Below are 16,340 nucleotides of genomic sequence, written 5' to 3'. Positions count from 1 at the left end.
ACTTATTTATTATTACATTTTCCCGAATATTTGCTTTGCAGGAAAAAATCTGATTATCACGGGGGTTTTTTTCGGATTTTTCATCCGTTTTTCACGATTTTTTTCAGAATTTTCACCCAAAGACTTTGGGATATTGCACGAAACCCAGCGCACATCAAAAAATCATTAGGACTTCTCCCATTGATTTATATGCAACCTCGACAAGTCTGAGATGCCGGATTTTCAGATTCTGACTTTTCCATCCTCGGGGTTTAACAAATATCAAAAAAATAGTGATTTTTTAAAAGTCCAATTTAAAAAAAAAAAATTACAAATTTTTCGTGATTTTTGCATTTGGAGTTTAGTAAATAACCCCCTTAGTGTTATATTGCCATATAAGTGATATATACTTTTGGAAGTATATTGAAAGTTGTCGGATATAGGAATTCAGTGGCCCTCGGACCATTAAAGAAATTTGTAATTTCTTACTCTCCTTGTAATGTCTAAGAAAGCTAAATTGTATTCCACCTTTGGAATCGGCATGGTTTACTTTCAGCTGATTTGTGTAATGCACTTTATTGCCAAAATGTGTGTATTTGTTGTGTATATGGAACAGTCTTATATGGTGATGATTTGAGTATCTCATATCTGCCAAAGCACAATGACTAATTGCAGAACACTGCTTCTAATTTATATTATTTGACCAGTATTTTTTTATGTTACACTTTGAGGCTCATTGATCAAAGGTCGAATTTCGAATTCATGTGAATCTTTTAAAATTCGAATATACAGTTCGACTGCGATGTTCTTTAAAAAAAATAATATTCGGACCAAAATTTGAAAAATCAAATTTCTCCCGAAAAAAAAACCAAAAAACCTCAAATAGGATGGCTATTAATATCTCCAAATGGCTCAGCAGACCTCTGCCATTGACTTGTACATAAATTTGACAGGTTTTAGGTGGGGAATATTTGAATTAGGACTGTTTCCATGGTCGAGGTCTGATAAATCTCATATTCGAATAGGGGGATTAAAATTCGAATGTGTGAATTTTGAAACTGAAAATTCGAACTTATTAAGACCCTTGTTAAGTCTGCCCCTTAATGCATATTCTTAAATGCTGGAAATATTCTGTATTGATTAAAAGCTTCCTTATTCCCACATTTCCTCTGTGGTTTATTATTTAGCTTTATAATGCGATGATAGGTGCATTTCATTACGATTACAACAAGGGACTTCCTTGGTGCTTAGAAATTCAGCCTTCAGCTTTGGGTACGAAAAAACCCTTTCTGGTTTGCTCTGAGTTAATTATGTTTTTTTAATTATTTGCCTTCTTCTTCTGACTTTCCAGCTTTGTCAGTGACCCTCATCTAAAATCAAAGGCTACAAATGTATAGTTATTGCAACTTTTTATTCCTCATCTTTCTATTCAGGCCTCTCCTATTCATATTCCAGTTTCGTATTCAAAGCAATGCATGGTTGCTAGGGGAATTTGGACCCTAGCAACCAGATTGGTGAAATTGAAAACTGGAGAGCTGCTGAATAAGAGGCGAAATAACTCAAAAACAGAGTGAAACCCAAATTGTCTCAGAATATTCCTCTCTTCATGCTAAAAGTTAATTTAAAGGTGAACAACCCCTTTAAAATACAGAGTCTGTGATGAGCATTGTCAGAAAGAGAGTCTGAGCAAAAGTACATCAAGCAACATTCCCATAACCTGCTCTGTTCCTAAGGGGGGTTATTTATCAAAGTCTGAATATTTTCTGCTACAAACTCCGATCAAATCTGCTCTGCTTATTTATTATTACATTTTCCCGAAAATTTGCTTTGCAGGAAAAAATCTGATTATCACGTTTTTTTTTTTCCGGATTTTTCATACGATTTTCACTATTTTTTTCAGAATTTTCACCCAAAGACTTTGGGATATTGCACGAAACCCAGCGCACATCAAAAAATCATTAGGACTTTTCCCATTGACTTAAATGCAACCTCGACAGGTCTGAGATGCCGGATTTTCAGATTCGGACTTTTCCATCCTCAGGGTTTAATAAATTGCAAAAAATTCGTGATTTTTTTTAAAAGTCCAATTTCATAAAAAAAAAAAAAATCACTACATTTCCGTGATTTTTGCATTTGGAGTTTAGTAAATAACCCCCTTAGTGTTATATTGCCATATAAGTGATATATACTTTTGGAAGTATATTGAAAGTTGTCGGATATAGGAATTCAGTGGCCCTCGGACCATTAAAGAAATTTGTAATTTCTTACTCTCCTTGTAATGTCTAAGAAAGCTAAATTGTATTCCACCTTTGGAATCGGCATGGTTTACTTTCAGCTGATTTGTGTAATGCACTTTATTGCCAAAATGTGTGTATTTGTTGTGTATATGGAACAGTCTTATATGGTGATGATTTGAGTATCTCATATCTGCCAAAGCACAATGACTAATTGCAGAACACTGCTTCTAATTTATATAATTTGACCAGTATTTTTTTATGTTACACTTTGAGGCTCATTGATCAAAGGTTGAATTTCGAATTCATGTGAATCTTTTAAAATTTGAATATACAGTTCGACTGGGATGTTATTTAAAAAAAAATAATATTCGGACCTGAAAATTCAAACCGTATTTGAATCAAATTTTTCTCCTGAAAATAAAACAAAAAAAAAACCTCAAATATCAGGATGGCTATTAATATCTCCAAATGGCTCAGCAGACCTCTGCCATTGACTTGTACATAAATTTGACAGGTTTTAGGTGGCGAATATTCGAATTAGGACTGTTTCCATGGTAAAGGTCTGATAAATCTCACATTCGAATAGGGGGATTAAAATTCGAATGTGTGAATTTTGAAACTGAAAATTCGAATTTATGACCCTTGTTAAGTCTGCCCCTTAATGCATATTCTTAAATGCTGGAAATATTCTGTATTGATTAAAAGCTTCCTTATTCCCACATTTCCTCTGTGGTTTATTATTTAGCTTTATAATGCAGTGATAGGTGCATTTCATTACGATTACAACAAGGGACTTCCTTGGTGCTTAGAAATTCAGCCTTCAGCTTTGGGTACGAAAAAGCCCTTTCTGATGTAGCTGTGTCAGGCGTGAAGCCGGCAACAAAGAATTGAGTTTGGGGGGTAGGGGCAGAATACATTAAGGGTTAGTTCACAAGAGGAGATTCGGGTGACTGGTGACTAATCGCCTCTTCTTCTGGGCGACAATCTCCCCGAACTGCCTCCTCGTGTCTTGCCTCACGAGGAAACTTCAGGAAATGCAGCGTAGCGTGTGCTTTAGCGCAGGCGACTTTTCATTATATCGGACAGGAAGACACGAGGAGGCAGTTCGGAGAGATTGTCGCCCAGAAGTCGAGGCGATTAGTCACCAGGTGACAAAATCTCCCCGAATCTCGTCGTGTGAACTAACCCTAAAACTGGGGGAAATGACAGTTGCATAACTAGCTCCAATATCCAGCAGTAGTGGCATCAGCCCTCTCATACATCTTATCCAGTCATAATTCAGTACCTGTGAAGAATATGCTTGGCTTATGCTCATGGCATCTCTAGGTACATATGGTAGTAAAGTGTTGTACCATATTATCCACTGAAAAACTGTGAAAATGGGTCATTCATAAAGCTTGCTTTTTTTACTTGCTTAGTCAATAAAAGGTATCACCTAACCTCACATTTCTGGGTGCATATATATTATATATACAGTTAGGTCCATAACTATTTGGGCAGACAACTTTCTTCCTAATTTTGGTTCTGTACATTACCACAATGAATTTTAAATGAAACAACTCAGATGCAGTTGAACTGCAGACTTTCAGCTTTAATTCATTGGGTTGAACAAAAAGATTGCATAAAAATGTGAGGAACTAAAGCCTTTTTTTAACACAATCACCATTTCAGGGGCTCAAAAGTAATTGGACAAATTAAAAAACTGAAAATAGAATGTTCATTTCTAATACTTAGCTGAAAACCCTTTGCTGGCAATGACAGCCTGAAGTCTTGAACTCATGGACATCACCAGATTCTGGGTTTCCGCCTTTGTAATGCTCTGCCAGGTCTTTACTGCAGCGCTTTCAGTTGCTGTTTGTTTGTGGGCCTTTCTGTCCAAAGTTTAGTCTTCAACAAGTGAAATGCAGCTCAATTGGCTTCAGATCAGGTGACTGACTTGGCCATTCAAGAATATTCCACTTCTTTGCTTGAATAAACTCCCCGGTTGCTTTGGCTGTATGTTTTGGGTCATTATGAAACGCCTCCCAATCAATTTTTAAAAATTCAAGTTTCTACAGATTTGTGAGAGCTGTTATACTGTAGTCCTTGGTAGAGGTAAGCTCCGAAATACGACGTAATGTCTACAAACTGCAGTACCCAGTTACAGGTTTGCACCTGCAATTCTGTTTATGTGATCTATATTTTATAGGGCAAGTAATATGGAGACAAAAATACATTTTTAAACAACCCTAAAGAATATTGCTATCATTAACCAAACCCAAACTAATGCTATAATCTTGTTTTAATGAAAAAAAAAATGTATCCTGCATTTTGTTGAAATGGTTTGAATAATATGCAAGATACCTTGTTGAGATAAAGGAATTTAGAGGCAGGACAGATTTGCCAGAGCTCCAGGGTGAATGAGTTGAATTCTTCACAATTCCCTTTTCATGTATTTGTTCGTAGATCTCCAGAAAAGGTTTCAACATGGCATGTCTGTAGTTCTTCCCCCATCTGTCAGCTGAAGAAGAGTCAAGCAAATGTGTCAGTCACTTTTAAATACAGGCAGTTACATACGAGTTATGGTCTGTAGAAACATTTACTTATTAAATACAACAAGACATTTCTGTGCTCTGCAGTAGACAACACACGCCAGAGGGGATTGGGGCAGGTGGTTTATTAAAGCTAAATACTAATGAATGCCAAGCAAACCACAGTATGTTACTGTTATAACCTCTGTTTGTAAGTGTGTATGTAAGTAGGGTGTATGTAACTCGAGGACTCCCTGTAAAAGATCCCAGAAACTGCTGCAATGACACCTTTTGACCAGCAGATGGCTCTGCATAGCTGTTTCATGTTGAATGTAGTAGAATGATGAGTAGCATTGTGTTCTGGGGGTGCAGTGTCACTTGCACTCAGGGCCGCCATCAGGGGGGCACAGGGGGTACTCCTGTACCCGGCCCGGCTGTGCTGCACTTTTCAAAAAGCCGGGCTCCCCTTAACCGCGCCGAAGCCGTGCCGCCTACGGAACGGAAACTGCCTTCTGAATTTTCCAGTGATTCTCAACGTATGTTTTACTAGTGTGATTCACACTGATGCTGGTCGATTTGCCACCTGAGTTTAAGAGTGGGCGACAAAATTATTTCTTATACACACACGCATCTTTAAACACCAGAATTAAATAGTACTTTTATTGAAAAAAATTAAATTACATCTCTTTACATCTACATTATTAACATGAACATTTACATCCTGTAAATATGGAATATTTAAAACCCTTCAGCAACGCTGACCCTACAATGGGCTGCAGCCCTGAAGCTATTTGGGTTCCAGTAAAGTGTGATTGTTCTGTAGTGTTGAGTGCGCCAATCACGTCTCTTCTTCCTCCGTTTCCAAATAGCAAAGGCATTGAAGACATTGAACATTCCTAGAAAACAAAAAAAGAGTGACACAAATACAAGATTAATTTTATAATAAAGGTGAACTATAAGGATTTCCAAATAAAACTCAATGTACTACATGTGAAGAAAATAAGCTTCGTCATACTGAAATAAGAAACTTTCTAAATACAATCAATTGAAAATTCTGCATGGTTTCTGAAATAATCAAGTTTATATTCACTATTCCAAAATAACTGCCTTTTGCACAAATTCTTCATGTAGAAAGACATGGGGGGGGGGAATTCATAAGGTGGTGATAATAATGATGGATTTCCCACCAAATTCACAAACCTCTATCTCAACTTTTGTGAATTTGTCTTTTAAACAGACACTTTTCAGATTGTTGTTTTGTCTTTAGCTGGGGAGGGGGTGTATTTTACCTAGGAACATTTTTTTTCAGGATAACCTGGGCTTTCTAAATCTGCCTACATGTTTGTGTAATTCCACTGCATAATATAGGGATTGGTATCAGAATGTTTTATTATGTCAAGTGTCTTCTTGCTGCTAAAACTAAAAAAAAAATGGCTGGGAGGCTTTACTTTTCCTTTAGATAATATTTTCACTCAGATTGCTAATATTGCCTCCTTCATTAAGCTAAAACTAGTAAAATAATGCAAGTGTGAGATAAAAACTTTTTATATATAAAATTGAATGAAATACACTTATTTTGTTTAATCAGTGTTTTACTTGTTTTGTTAAAGAGACTTTTACACCTATAGGGTTGGACACAAACTTGTGTCCTGACTATGAGATGCTAATCACTATTAATATGATGAATCTTCCCCAATGGGGCACCTACATGAGGTGTGAAATGAAGATTGTGTGAAGCAAAGTAAAACAGATTCTATTCGAATTGATCTGACACATAGGGAAGAATTATACTGAGCTTTACTCCATTTTGAAAATGTCGGGAGAAAATGTTTTAAAATGCCGTTTTTGCACCATTTTTTTGTAGTTTGAAAAACAAATTCATAAAAGTGTCTGTAAACTGTCTTTCTTTCCCTAAAATATGAAAAGTGGCGGTTGAGTCGGAACTCAGGCGGATTTCTGTTAAAATATTTTACTCCAAAAATGGTCTTTCTCCACTTTTGTGAATTCGCCCCATGATGTCTGGTGATTTTAATAGAGTGAGCTCTAATACATCTTCTAGGCAAAAGGAGCCCCCTGTAAGATATATTGGATCTAACTGTCAATGATTATCTGACAGTCAACTGCTGCATGAAGAAACAGATGCTCAGAGAGGAACAGTAAAGATAAACTTGATTATTTTAAAAACAGTACAGAATATTTAATTGATTGTATTTAGAACATTTCTTATTTCAGTATGGCGAATCTTATATTGCATTTTCTTTTACACACAGTCCGTTAAGTACATTACATAAGGCTAATCTGACTTCTATTCTTAGGATTTGGAATCAAGTACAGGTCTTGCATTGAGTGTGAAACATTGCACTGTAGCTTAAAAGAAACAAATTATGAAGAGGGGAAAATACAGGTGGGCTGTTTTACAAACATAATACTGCATTAGTGCCATTGCCGATAAACTGTAAGACCTTTTCTTTTTAGGGAGGAACTCCACGGGCGATTTCGGCCCGATCCGACGCGCTGTGCAAAAACGCAGGCGTCAAGTCGGATGCAAGGGGAATAGGGTAAGAGATGGAAATGTCGGATGGTGTCGCAAGTGTTCATCTGACGCCACACAACTGTCGGACGCAGTGTGCGACACCATCCGACATTTCCATCTCTTACCTTATTTCCCTTGCATCCGACTTGACGCCTGTGTTTTTGCGCAGCGTGACGGATCACGCCAAAATCCCTCATGGAGTTCTATGATGGGCAACTGTACAGCAGCACCTATCTTCATAAATGAGCACAAATATCTTTGCCAAATAAACATAACATGTTAAACCTTAATGACATCAATAAACTGAAGCCATTTTGCCATTAGACCGAAAGCTCTGTGGCTCACTAAGAAACACGAATCAGCTGCCCTCTGAATGCCTGTCAAAATTCCTCTTTTAGTTTGTATTGTATCATTGTATCATTGACAGCTTGTATGTTCTTCAATGGTTGCTGATTGCACCTCAGCCAAAGTAAACAGGCTTCAGCAGAAGCACCAATCAAGGCCTGAGATTCAGCGGCCATCCACAGTGAGCTTATGGCTAGGCTGTCAATCTTTTTATCTTGGGCCCCCACCACTGCTAAAGGGGTTCATCTTTAAATTTATTTTTAGCTAGTGATGAGCAAAATTTTTCATCAGGTTTCGCTGCATAAAAGACACCGATAGTGATAGTGAATTAGCGTTGTCCTAGCGAATTTACGCTTGCCCCAATGACTGTTGGATAAATAAGGATATCACTAGATGTATTCCATTTAAAGAATCCAGCTGAGCATTCTAATGTCCCAACTCTAGGCAGGACATGTATAAACCTTTAACCTGCTTTCATTCCTATCAGTTACAAAACAATGAATATTTTTTCAGGTTGGCACTTGCACCGATACACTGCCTGTAGGGCTCCACAGATATACTCGGTTATTTCCAGTACAAATGGCTAGTCGTGGCTGCACTGGGTCCCAGCGGAACGCTCGGACAGCTGAAGTCTGTTCCAAAACAACAAACAATCTCTAATCTCTGAATATCCCATATCCAGACGCAGTAAGGCATGTTATCTGTGGAAACAATGATTGGTTTTGGTATGACTTCCGCCATCATTTGTATTACTAAAGTAAAATGAAACCATAACTCTGACTGTGACTATGTGCTGTTATACTACTTACTCAGCCAAGTTTTCGTTTTTAGACTGTTTTTATTGCAGTCCTAGAGATGCCTTGGCTGTCCAGGTCTGGTGCATGTGCAGTATAGTAACAGTTACCATTATAAATATATAAACTGTGTATATAATGAGCTTGTGCAGATTTCTGTTTTTACTATACCACACATGTACCAGCCCCATGAGGGATCCCAGAGAAAGCCGTGATGGAGCCATGGAACTCAAACGTTATGGATCTTAGGTCCATGCATTTCATTTCCATTCCTTCCTTTTGGATGGAAGACAGTATAGAGGAGCATCGCTAATAACTATTGCTTAATGTTACCATATTTTGGTATATTTTTGAAGGTTTTGTTAAAATTGCTATAGTTATTGCTAGTTTGTTTTTGAATTCAGTACCATAAAGTATGCATCTCCTTCTTCCTTTCTTGGCCAATCACAGCCCATATTTGGCACCTCAGGAACATTTTTCATGCTAGTGTTGCTCCCCAACTCCTTTTACTTCTGAATGTTGTTCACAGGTTCAAAAGGTTGATTACACTTTTAAGTTGAGATAATTTTTACATTTACTTGTTCTTTATTTTCCTATTGATTTATGATGTTGTCCTGCTCCCTACATTTCTCCCTATACAATTCTGTTTCCATTAGGGATGCACCGAATCCAGGATTCGGGTCGGGATTCGGCCTTTTTCAGCAGGATTCGGCAAAATCCTTCTGCCCGGCCGAACAGAATCCGAGTCCTAATTAGCATATAGGGTTGGAAAGGAAATTGCGTGACTTTTTGTCATAAAACAAGGATAAACACGTTAAACGTTGGCATATTTGAAGCCTCTTACCAGTGTGGGGGTGGGGGAATGTTCCCCCAGTTAACAGACATCCACATGTTCTACAACCCGCACAAAGGAAAAATCCTGGTTTTCCACCTAGCAACCACTTTTTGCCTTTGTCACTCAGCAAATCCGTCTCCATCAGTATGTCCTTTAAAGTCCGATCCCGCCGATTAGGGTTGCCGCCTGGCCAGTAAAAATGTTCCATGATTGCAATGTTAAGTATAGGGAAAAACCATAAAAACATAGAAAGGCCGGTATTTTTTTCTAGAAAAGGTGGCAACCCTACCGCCGATAGGCACACGTAGGGGGGGACATATTGGTGAATGGTAAGTTTGAGTCCAATTGCAATATTGGCCAGTGTTTTTTTGATTACCGAATGAACCTGTTTATTCACTGGCATATAGCTCGTAACAAATACCATTTTATCACCAGTATCCCCCGTGGTATTCTCACCACTTTGTCCATTCAAGACCATTTTCGATGCCATTTCCATCTCCCCATTAACTAAGTCCCAGGAGTATCCCCTGGCCAGAAATGCCTGTGCTGTAGATGTAGCCCCGTTGGAATTAACCCTGAAAACTCTTAGAAACTGGGTATACGGTTTTGATTTCAGAACTGCAGGAGGGCGGAAGCTATGGGCATGTAATACCGGATTTATATATATATATATATATATATATATATATATATATATATATATAATGTACAATAATACATACACACACATACACAGGTATGGGACCTGTTATCCAGAATGCTCGAGACCTGGGGTTTAACGTATAAACGGTCTTTTTGTAATTTGGATCTCCATACCTTAAATCTACTAAAAATCATGTAACCATGATTTAAACCCAATTTGTTTTGCCTCCAATAAATATTAATGATATCTTATTTGGGATCAAGTACAGTTTTAATATTACAGAGAACAAGGAAATCAAAGGTAATGATTTTTTGAAAATCTGAAATATTTGATGGAGTCTTTGGGAGATGGCCTTACAGTTATTTGTGTGTGTGTGTGTATATATATATATATATATATATATATATATATATATATATATATATATATATATATATATATATATATATATATATATATACTCATGTAGAAAGCTGACGCACACTGGGATTTATCAAAATAAAACTTATTTTATTGGATCGACATTTCGGTCCACACACGTACCTTGTTTACATTAAGTCCGGAAGACCCTATGCATAATGAGTGAGGGGAGGGAGGGACAGAAAAGAATTATCATTCTATGTATAGACAGTCTTGTTTACTGACAAGAAACAAATCTAGGAAAGTCCCCTGCCTGTAGTATAGTAAATTCTAGAAAGCAAGTACAAAGATATATGGATATTAAATGAACAGACAGACACATAACATGTGCACAAAGGTATTTCTCACCCTTCGTAGGCGCCAGTCATTACACACAAATATGCTAATGTAATCTTTGCAGCCCCATCTCTCGGCCAAAGCCATGTGCCGCCCATAGTGTGTGACATCAGGTATGCGCAAGGATGCAGTTAGCATATTATAATACACAGTCGCATTATGGCAGGATAGACGATTTAGTGTGTGTGAAAATATTCTAACAATAAAGTGGTTTAAATTAAAAGAGCCTCAGAGCCTAGAAGAGGTGGCTTGGAGACTTGGGAATTGTTAAACTTATTAAGCTCAGTTGGTCAGAAAGATCCTACACAACATGTAAGCCAATTTAACAAGCAGAACATAAGAACTCAATCAGGTTTGTTCTGTTGTCTAAACACATTCCATATAAAACAAAAGCTGCCTTTATCCCAGGTCAGTACCATGTTTACACGGTTACAAATGTTATTCACTTACCCTGTAGGCAGACTTTAGGGTACTTGATGTACGACACAGACTTTGCACTTAGTGACCACAATGTTATCTGGAGCTGCACAGGAAAAAAGAATAGATCTGTGAAAAACAAGGTGTATCATGACATTGATGGGTGACTTCCACCAAATTTGTTTTTTTAGCATAGTGAAAGAAAGTAAAATCAATCACTATTAACAGTAGTGTCTGGCTTTTTTTATTTTCTGCACTCCTGGTTCTGCCGGATTAAAAGACTTGCAGGAGACCCAACTCCTGTTACATTTCTACTTTTGTTTTACCAAACACAGAGAACCGGAAGGAATAAACAGATATAGCTTTCAATAGCAAATACAGGTATGGAATCTTTTATCCAGAACGACCTGGGGTTTTCCAGGTAACAGATGTTTTTGTATTTTGGATCTTCATACCTTAAGTCTACTAGAAAATAATTTAATTATTAAACAAACCCAATAGGCTGATTCTGCCTCCAATGAGGATTAATTGTATCTTGGTTTGGATCGAGTATAAGGTACTGCTTTATTATTATAGATAAAAACGAATTTTATTTTCAAAATTTCTGCTTAACAAGTTTCCAGATAACGGATCCCATACCTGAACTTTTACAAAGCCACTGAAAACCTTTAGAATTGTATTTTCTTTCACTATGCTTAAAAACCTGGTTGGATGCCCCATTTAAAGCGATATGGACACAATCCTATAAAAATCATAGGAACGTGTTTGTATCAAGAAGGTGCTGCCCGCCGCATATTTTCCGCTATAAGCCCCCCCCAAGTTGCCCACAGCCCCACGAACCTTCTTGAAGCCGACCTTCTGACACTGCTAACAGATCTTCTGTGGTTGTTCAATGATGCTGGGCTTGGAACGGAGCGATCCTTCCATAGGCTGGAGTCCTATTTTAATTTGTAATTAGCCTATGGAAGGATCGCTCCGCCTCCAGCCCAACATCATTGAAACAACGCAGAAGATCCATTAGCAGTGTCGGAGGGTCAGCTTAAAGGAGAAGGAAACCCCCTGGGCGCAAAACCCCTCCCCCGTTTTGCCCCCCTTCCCCCGTGTTGCCCCTCCTCCCCCTGGCCTACCTGTCCCCCTGGGCAAATGCCCCTAACTTGTTACTCACACCTCTGCGCAGGTCCTGTCCACGGAGTTCGCAGTCGCCATCTTCTCCCACGTGCGTCTTCTTCCTGCTTTGACTGGCGTCTTCTGGCGCATGCGCAGTAGGAACAGTTACCGGTACGGCTCTACTGCGCATGCGTCGAATGTCACGAAGTGAAATCAGAAAACTTTGTGACATTCGGCGCATTCCTGAATTTCTCCAGAGAGAATCCTCCTCCAATGGGCCATATTTATGGAACAGTGAAGTTAGAGATCACCACAGTCCTCTAGAGTGAAATTCCGCCACTCTCCATTCATTTCTATGGGATTTTTAAAAGAGTATTTATCAACAGGTGAAAATGAAAGTTCACCCTTTGATAAATATGCCTTTAAAAATCTCATAGCAATGAATGGAGAGTGGGGGAATTTCACTCTAGAGGACTGTGGTGATCTCTAACTTCACCCTTTGATAAATATACCCCAATGTCTTTGAACTAAACTAAAAGGAGTATATTTATAAAAGAGTGAAGTCAGAGATCGCCCAATCCGCAACAGTGAAATACCGCCTCTTTCCATCCATTTCTATGGCATTTATAAAGGCGTGATAAATAATCTTTTAAATATCCCATAGAAATTAACGGAGAGTGACAGACTTTCACTCTAGCAGACTGTGGCAATATCAGACTTCACTCTTTGATAAATATACCTAAAAGACTACCTCTGGGAGCACCTGGATAACACTTGATCTGGGAACACTTATATAACAGCGTCACACACTGTAACCTACAACACTTTAATACCCTTAATACACTTTAATACTTCGAATTGCGTCTGTAAGTTACCCTCCCATTTAGACTGTAAGCTCTTCGTGGTAGGGTCCTCCATCCTTTTGTCTCCTTGACACTGAGCACTTAATCTGTATTGTAATTATATTTAATATTTATGTGAATTGTATTGATAATAATGCACTTATTGTTACTTATTAATGCAGAGACTCCTTCTTTGTTACTAATAATTTATTGTTTTGCTGTACAGTGCTTTGGCCTCAAGGAGCGCTATACAAATAAATATATACATATATACATACATGGACATCTGTAAGGGCATTGAGCAATATTAAGTGCAATTGACATTTTTTCCCCAGAATTCCAGGGTCACTGAGGTCTCAAGGGGGTAATGTGTTTGGCTCAACTGTGCTGTGCCTACTGCAATTGCATCCAATTCAACCAAATTATCACAAGTACATTTCAACGCAAATCAGCTGGTATAATTTGGCATGAGGGGCACTTACACCTTATTACTGATGCTGGGTGCGAATGGAATGCTGAAGCTACAGCCTGGTCAGGAGGTGGTGATAGCTCCATGGTTTCCCTGCATTAATGGGAGCAGCCACATTTGAATGGAAGACGGAAGGACTGAGCAGCACCGAGGGCAACTATACAGAAGTGCAAGGCACGCATGATAAAAGTGGTTTTACTTTAAAGGATCAGTAACATAATTTTTTTTTATTATGAAAAAATTCGCTAGTGTACAATGAAAGAAAAAAACACAAAGACATATTAAACTTTTAAATTGTTAAGTCTTTATTAAGAAATAACTTAACAAAACTCCGCTTGTGCTCCTCTTCGGAAAAGGCGTCACGGCGACGATCCATCATGAGGCACTTGATTTCTCCTCCCTGGCTATCTCCTATAAGGAAAACAGGGAGGAGAAATTGAGCACCAAAGAATGGATCGTCGTCTTTTCTGAAGAGGAGCGCAAGCAGAGTTTCAGTAAGTTATTTCTTAATAAAAACTTGCCAATTTAAAAGTTTAATACGTCTTTGTGGGGTTTTTTTTTGTTCTACACTATCAAATGTTTTCATAAAAAAACTTGATGTTACTGGTCCTTTAACTAAGTTGCAAGACTGAAACTGCACTGAAGACACGCATGAGCCCTTTTCTGCCCTTTTATGTCAATCTGGTTTGAATGGAACTTGGTTTGACTTTGTGTAGAGAAAGCTAAATGCACAATATTGTAGGATGACCATCTCTTACTTACTATGGGTTCAACAAGGCCATATAACAATTTTATTAAACTATAGTTCTCACCATGCCATCCCAACACTTACTCAATCTATAATATATAAAACTAGGTACTGATGCCTCCCCCATAAGACTGGCATAGAGATATAAGGACAGTTCTTGTGTTCCGTGCAGAGATCCCCGTTATCGGGTGCTTCCTCTGTTGGGCATCTTTCCAGACCAGCAGTAGAAAATCTATAGTTATGAAACACATTCTAGAACCTACGGACATGCTGAGAGTTGTAGTTTATCATCATATACAAGATATCAATATCTATACTTGTTATAGCTATTGTTCTAATGTGCAGACATTTCCCAATGACAAGAAAAGTTTATCATTTCTAAAGATGTAGAGATTTTATTATTGAATTTCACGGTTTGGTTTTATTTTTAAGTGAAAAACCAGCAAAGATATGCAGCTTGTTTCTAAAATAGCCCCCTAAAACAGCTGAGAAATAAAAAGCATTGAGACAGTAATGTGATAAACAGCCCCTGCCGTTGATATAAGAAGGGCAAGTCTTGAGGTCTGACAGTTAGCGGCAGGTGGGACAGACTGGTCATTTTCCTACTTGTACCAAACCTGGCTTCTCAAGTGACTGTCAGATTGTGTCCCAGACTTGACTGGGTCACCAGGCCCCTTTACATAGCTGTGTCTGTCAGCACGGGATTTTTGGCGGATTATTCCTTGCACATTCTTCGACACAAAGCATTTGAGGCAAGCCAGCCATTTGCAATTACAATGGATTATTTCTGCTGGGTACAAGGGATGCTTTGCACAGTAGTTAATTACTTACTTGTTCCGTTGAAACACTTCCAAGACAATTTCATGCTAAAAATCAGTGGCTGACATCCGTACATTAACAATAATCGAGGTCTCCTGCAGACATTTCAGTTCAGACACCTGCTTCCAGATATCGTTTCAATATACATACTAGGGTTATGCACTAACCTGGGCCACGTTTCACAGCAGTCCTGTAACCCATAGCAACTGCCAGTAACTGCTAAAGGCTGGCTGCTTGCTAGTGATAGATAATGGACATCTTATATATCTATTCTTTCTTTTCTTTCATTCCACCGAGCATCAACTGCAGGGGATATAGGGAATGTAATTTATTAACCTTTTGCTCTATAGATCTTTTTTCATGGTTTTAAAACACAATTTTTTAGAAATTTATTAAGCCTAAAAACCACAAAAGAATGTAAAACAACTCCATCTAAAAGCTGTTGAAATCATGTAAAAGTCAATGGGAGCTGTCCTTTGCAGTTTGTAAAATACTGAGTTGCTTCAAGGTTTTAGGGTTTTTCAAAGTTATTTTTTCCACTTCTATAAGCACAAACATTTGGAGTAAACGAGGATTTCAAGATTTTCGTATTCTTACTCTGATTCGTTACGTATTTTATTAGTTTGTGCTCTGTGTTTTTTTACAGGAGAACTAAACCCTAACAATGAATATGGCTAAAAATGCCATATTTTTTATGCTGAACTTCATGCACCAGTTCATGTAAACCCCACAATTCATTACACTGGACAATGCACTAATGCCTTTAAGTTATAGCCTTTAGCTTAGCCAAATTAGATTAGCCTGTAATTTCTAAATAATAAACAATGTGAAATGAAGTAGTGCTGCATCTTATCTTCACTTAAGATGGCCATAGATGTTGAGATTTTTAAAAGATCCGATCCTCATCGTGAGACCACGATCTTCTCCAAACGATCGTACGATTGTACGAATTGACCATCAACTAAAAAGACCAATTTGCCAGGAAAATAGGGGAGCTGCCTGCTTGGCCCTGCAAACATAGATACATTGCACTGGGACCGACAAAGATTTTTTGACCTGGCCGATCAATTTCCTGACAGATGTCGGCCGAAAAATAATAAGATGTACGATCGTTCAAATCCCACTAACCGCACGATAATTTCGAAGGATTGGTTGGACTTCCCTAAAATCGGTCGTTCGGCAAGAAGAATCGTCGCGTCTATGGGGAGCTTTACTCATCTGCAGTGGCAACCATACACTGGCCAACTCATTGCACTAACTGATCTTTATCTATGGCACAACAAATAATGGTTGGGATTGTCCAACC

The sequence above is a fragment of the Xenopus laevis genome, chromosome 7S (assembly GCF_017654675.1).
Source record: "Xenopus laevis strain J_2021 chromosome 7S, Xenopus_laevis_v10.1, whole genome shotgun sequence".
Taxonomy (NCBI): Eukaryota; Metazoa; Chordata; class Amphibia; order Anura; family Pipidae; genus Xenopus; species Xenopus laevis.
Note: the sequence above shows the minus strand (reverse complement) of the source record.